Here is a 6,719-nt window from a genome sequence, read left to right as displayed (position 1 = left end):
TCACACATCTACAACCATCTGATCTTCGACAAACCTGCCAAAAACAAGCAGTGGGGAGAGGATCTCCTATTTAGTAAATGGTGCTGAGAAAACTGGCTAGCCATATGCAGAAAACTGAAACTGGACCTCTTCTTTACACCTTATACAAAAATTAACTCAAGATGGATTAAAGACTTAAGTGTAAAACCCAAAACCATAAAAACTCTAGAAGAAAACCTAGGCAATACCATTCAGGACATAAGCATGGGCAAAGACTTCATGACAAAAACCCCAAAAGCAATTGCATAAAAAGCCAAAATTGATAAACAGGATCCAATTAAACTAAAAAGCTTCTGCACAGCAAAAGAAACTATCATCAGAGTGAACTGGCAACCTACAGAATGGGAGAAAAATTTTGCAATTACCCATTTGACAGAGGTCTAACATCCAAAATCTACAAGGAACTTAAATTTACAAGAATAAAACAAACAACCCCATCAAAAAGTGAGCAAAGGATATGAAAAGACACTTCTCAAAAGAAGACATTTATGTGACCACCAAACATATGAAAAGAAGTTCAACATCACTGGTCATCAGAGAAAGGCAAATCAAAACCACAATGAGATACTATCTCACACCAGTCAGAATGGCAATTACTAAAAAGTCGGGAAACAATAGATGCTGGTGAGGCTGTGGCAAAATAGGTAAACTTTTACACTGTCAGTGGGGAATGTAAATTGCTTCAACCATTGTGGAAGACAGTATGGCAATTCCTCTAGGATTTAGAACCAGAAATATCATTTGACCCAGCCATCCCATTACTGGGTACATACCAAAAGGAATATAAATCATTCTACTATAAAGATACATGCACATGTATGTTTATTGCAGCACTATTTACAATAGCAAAGACATGCAACCAACCCAAATGCCCATCAATGGTAGACTGGATAAAGAAAATGTGGTACATAGACACCATGGAATACTATGCAGCCATAAAAAGGAATGAGATCATGTCCTTTGCAGGGACATAGATGAAGCTGGAATCCATCATTCTCAGCAAACTAACACAGGAACAGAAAACCAAATACTGCATGTTCTCACTCATAAGTGGGAATTGAACAATGAGAACACATGGACACAGAGAAAGGAAAAACACACACCAGGGCCTGTTGGGTGGTGGGGGGGTGAGGGGAGGAAACTTAGAGGATGGGTCAATAGATACAACAAACCACCATGGCACATGTATACCTATGTAACAAACCTGTACATTCTTGTACATGTATCCCGTGTTTTTTTAGAAGAAAAATAAAAGTGTGGTGAAAGCAGGCATTTTTGTCTTGTTTCTTTTCTTAAGGGGGTAGAGCTTTCAGTCTTTCATCATTTAATGCCATGTTACCTGTGAGTTTTCATACATGCCCTTTAGAATGTTGAGGAAGTTTTCTTCTAGTTCTAATTGTTCTGTGTGTTTGCTATGAAAGGGAATTGGATTTTGCTAAATGCCTTTTTTCCATTAATCAAGATGATCATGCAGTGTTTTCTTCCCTTCATTCTATTAATGTGATATATTCCATTGATAGGTTTTCATATGTTGAAAACCCTCACATTCCTAGGATAAATCTTTTTGTTATGATGTTAATCCTTTTTAAATGCTGTTGAATTTGGTTCACTAGTATTTTGTTAAGAATTTTTGCTTCTATATTCATACAGAATATTGGTCTACAGTTTTCTTTTTCTCCTGTGAAGAAAGAAATGGTGGGAAAAGGGAAAAGAAGAAAAAACTCCAGTTTTCTGCACATTGGCTCTATGTTGGAGTCTTCCTTCTATGCCTAGCCAGGCCATTTACAACTCTGTCTTAGCCGTCACTTCCTGATTACACTGAATCTAAACATTATCTAGCATTGAAAGCTATGTTCTTCTTGGGTCTTTTCTGAATCTATACTCTGCCCTGGACATGCATGTGGCTTTCTAAATTCCAGAGTATACACAAGACCTATTTCAAAGCCTTACTCTCCCCAAAACAAATCTCACTTCCTAGGTTTTCCTTCCAGGATTTTAGCATGTCTATTGTTTCTTCCAACTTATTTTTTGCCCTAGATTGTAGCAAATTTTTCATTTGTCTTTCAACGTTTTCAGAGAACATCCTCCATGAAACCACTCTGCCCTAATAGATTTCCAACTTAGGCAAAACTAAGGGAGACCTTTCCATCATTCTTTCAGGGAAACCCCAGAGAGGTCAAAAACAGACAAACTCAACTATTTGGGAACAAGTTCTGCTTTGCTCCCTCTGGAACCTGGTAGTCATCCTTGAATGGTGGCCGCCATCTTCAAGATCAGCACTGAATCCAAGAAGGAAGTGGGTCTAGGGTGAATTAAAATGCCTCAAAGACCTCCCACAAACAAAGTTGCCTTTCTCCTGTGAAGTGTTGCCTTTGTTGTTGTAAACCTTAGACTATTTCCCAGACTTGGCATGAGGTTCGTTCTGATGGCTTCTGTAGGATGTTTTTGGTGTTTCAGGAGAGTGATGGACACTTAAGTTTCCCTAGTCCACCATTTTTACTGACATACAGTTTGATGGTCTTTTTCATATAAGTAAATTTTATCATGTATATTCAAAGTATACAATATGATGTTATGGCATAAATAGTAAAAATGTTACTATAGTAAAAAATTAACATATCCATTATCTTATATAGTTATGCGCTTTTTTGTGGCAAGTGCGGCTAAAATCTACTCATTAAGCATGAATCCCATATACAGTACAACATTTTTAACTGGACTTCTTTTTGAGACAACAGTCCTCCAAGGAGGCTGTTAGACCAAGTCAATAAATGTCTGTGGAAAAAAGCAATAGATGTTCAGCATTCCTCATCCTACATGCTGCTATCATAAATTTTGTGTTATTTAGGTTCATGATCTTAAGTTGTCTCATCAGCTTCCACACCCACCCCTCAGAAAATAGGCCAATAATGGAAGATTTTTCTAAGATCTTAAGAAAAACCCACAGTATTTTTACTTGCCACTTTAGAAATCCGAAAATGGCTTTCCTATGACACAAGAACTTCTCAAAACACCTAGGGAAAGGGGCAGAGAAGAGAAAATTCAGCAGTGAGCAGTGGCTATCCTTGCTTGTTTATTCTTTTTAACTCTCAGTAGGTAGAGAAACTGCCCTCACCTGGTATCTGAGGCCAAAAGAGGAGAAGAGACGGTATCCTTGACAGACTTAGGTAGCAATGATGATGGTCTGGAGTCAGAGCAAATCTTGGTTCAAATCCTGCTGCTGCCACCTACTGAGTAATTTCAGGCAAATCACTTAACTTCTGTGTGCCTCAGTTTCCATAGCTGAAAACTAGGAATAATAATTATGCTTACTTCAGAAGGTTGGTTTATTCTTACATGTAAATCACATAGCATAGTGTCTGGCACACGAAGAGAGGCTGAGCTATAATAAGCAGCAAAAGTATCTCTCTCTCTTCAAATTTATTCTGGTTCCTGAATTTGGATAGTAGGGAATTCTCAGAAAATTTATCTTAATCTACTCAAGTTCTTATTTCAGAAAGCAAGAATTTGAATACTGTTGTAGTTTGGCATGCTATAACAAATTACCACAGACTGGGTGGCTTAAACAACAAACATTTATATCTCACAGTTGTGGAGACTAGGAGCCTGAGACCTGAGTGCCAGCATAGTTGAGTTCTAGTAAGGGCCCTCTTCCAGGATGTAGACTGTCAACTTCTGGTTATATCCTTGCATGGTGGAGAAAGAGCTAGCTAGTATTCTGAATTCTTCTTATAATAGCACTAATCCCATTATGAGGGCTATGCCTTTATGACCTGATTATGTCCTAAAGGCCCCACCTTCTAGTACCATCACGTTAGGATTAGAGTTTCAACATGTGAATTTTAGGGGGAACACAAACATTCAGTCTATTGCAGATAATAAAGTGTATCTCCATTTATATAGTGTTTATTGGATTGTAGACTCTAAGTGTTTCACATGTAATAACCTATTTATTTATCACAATAGTTCTATGACAGCAGACTACAATCACATCTCCCATTTTACAAGTGAAGAAACACAGAAACAGAGGGATAAGGTGACTTGCCACAAATTTTACAGCTAGTAAGTAACAAAGCTGGGATTTGATCCTACTGAGTCACTCTGGCTCCAGATTTTGTGCCCTTAAACCCTCTTTTATTCTCCCCTTTCCTCTCAGATACACAAATAATCACATCTTTCTTCACGTATTAATCCTGAAACTCTTAGATGGTATTGAGAACTATTAAACCGAGAAGAGGTTCCAAGATGGCCGAATAGGAACCGCTCCGGTCTGCAGCTCCCAGCATGATTGACGCAGAAGACAGGTGATTTCTGCATTTCCAACTGAGGTACCTAGTTCACCTCATTGGGACTGGTTAGACAGTAGGTGCAGCCCATGGAGGGCGAGCTGAAGCAGGGCGGGGTGTTGCCTCACCCAGGAAGCATAAGGGGTCAGGGGATTTCCCTTGCCTAGTCAAGGGAAGCCATGACAGACTACCTGGAAAAAAATGGGACACTCCTGGCTCAAATACTGCGCTTCTCCCAAGGTCTCAGCAACTGTCAGACAAGGTAATACTCTCCCATGGCTGGCTTGGATGGTCCCACACCCATGGAGCCTTGACCACTGTTAGTGCAGCAGTCTGAGATTGATCTGTGAGGTGGCAGCCTGGCTGGGGGAGGGGTGTCTGCCGTTGCTGAGGCTTGAGTAGCTAAACAAAGCGGCCAGAAAGCTCGAACTGGGCGGAGTCCGCCACAGCTCAACAAGGCCTACTGCCTCTAGACTCCACCTCTGTGGGCAGGCGTAGCGGAACAAAAGGCAGCAGACAACTTTTGCAGACTTAAACGTCCCTGTCTGAAGAGAGCAGTGGTTCTCCCAGCATGGCGTTTAAGCTCTGAGAACAGACAGACTGCCTCCTCAAGTGGGTCCCTGACCCCCATGTAGCCTGACTAGGAGACACTTCCCAGTAGGGGCTGACAGACACCTCATATAGGGTGGCTGCCCCTCTGAGATGAAACTTCCAGAGGAATGATCAGGCAGCAGTATTTGCTGTTCTGCAATATTTGCTGTTCTGTAGCCTCTGCTGGTGATACCCAGGCGAACAGGATCTCGAGTGGTACTCCAGCAAACTCCAACAGACCTGCAGCTGAGGGACCTGACTGTTAGAAGGAAAACTAACAAACAGAAAGGAATAGCATCAACATCAACAAAAATATCATCTACAGCAAAATCCCATCTGTAGGTCACCAACATCAAAGACCAAAGGTAGATAAAACCACAAAGATGGGGAGAAACCAGAGCAGAAAAGCTGAAAATTCTAAAAATCAGAGTGCCTCTTCTTCCCCAAAGGATTGCAGCTCCTCACCAGCAATGGAACAAAGCTGGACAGAGAATAACTTTAACGAATTGACAAAAGTAGGCTTCAGAAGGCTGATAATAACAAACTCCTCTGAGCTAAAGGAGGATGTTTGAACCCATTGCAAGGAAGCTAAAAACATTGAAAAAGATTAGACAAATGGATAACTAGAATAAACAGTATAGAGAAGACCTTATATGACCTGATGGAGCTGAAAACCATGGCATGAGAACTTCGTGATGCATACACAATCTTCAATAGCCGATTCGAACAAGTGGAAGAAAGGGTATCAGTGATTGAAGATCAAATGAATGAAATAAAATGAGAAGACAAGTTTAGAGGATAAAGAGTAAAAAGAAATGAACAAAGCCTCCAAGAAATGTGGGACTATGTAAAAAGAGCAAATCTACATTTGATTGGTATACCTGAAAGCGATGGGGAGAATGGAACCGACTTGGAAAATACTCTTCAGGATATTATCCAGGAGAACTTCCTCAACCTAGGAAGGCAGGCCAACATTCAAATTCAGGAAATACAGAGAACACCACAAATATATGCCTCGAGAAGAGCAACCCCAAGAGACATAATTGTCAGATTTACCAAGATTGAAATGAAGGAAAAAGTGTTAAGGGCAGTCAGAGAGAAAGGTCGAGTTACCCACAAAGGGAAGCCCATCAGACTAACAGTGGATCTCTCAGCAGAAACCCTACAAGCCAGAAGAGAATGGGGACCAATATTCAACATTCTTAAAGAAAGGAATTTTCAACCCAGAATTTCATATCCAGCCAAACTAAGCTTCATAAGTGAATATTCAACATTCTTAAAGAAAAGAATTTTCAACCCAGAATTTAATATCCAGCCAAAATAAGCTTCGTAAGTGAAGGAGAAATAAAATCCTTTACAGATAAGCAAATGCTGAGAGATTTTGTCACCACCAGGCCTGCCTTACAAGAGCTTCTGATGGAAGCACTAAACATAGAAAGGAACAACCAGTAGCAGCCACTGCAAAAACATGCCAAATTGTAAAGACCATTGATGCTAGGAAGAAACTCATCAATTAACGGTGAAAATAATGAGCGAATATCATAATGACAGGATCAAACTCACGCATAACAATATTAACCTTAAACATAAATGGGCTAAATGCCCCAATTAAAAGACATAGACTGGCAAATTGGATAAAGAGTCAAGACCCATCAGTGTGCTGTATTCAGGAGACCCATCTCACATGCAGAGATGCACACAGGCTCAAAATAAAGGGATGGAGGAAGATCTACCAAACAAATGGAAAGCAAAAAAAAAGTGGGGGTTGCAATGCTAGTCTCTAATAAAACAGACTTTAAACCA

The sequence above is a fragment of the Colobus angolensis genome, unplaced genomic scaffold (genome assembly GCF_000951035.1).
Source record: "Colobus angolensis palliatus isolate OR3802 unplaced genomic scaffold, Cang.pa_1.0 Scaffold532, whole genome shotgun sequence".
In the NCBI taxonomy this organism is placed as follows: Eukaryota; Metazoa; Chordata; class Mammalia; order Primates; family Cercopithecidae; genus Colobus; species Colobus angolensis.
Note: the sequence above shows the minus strand (reverse complement) of the source record.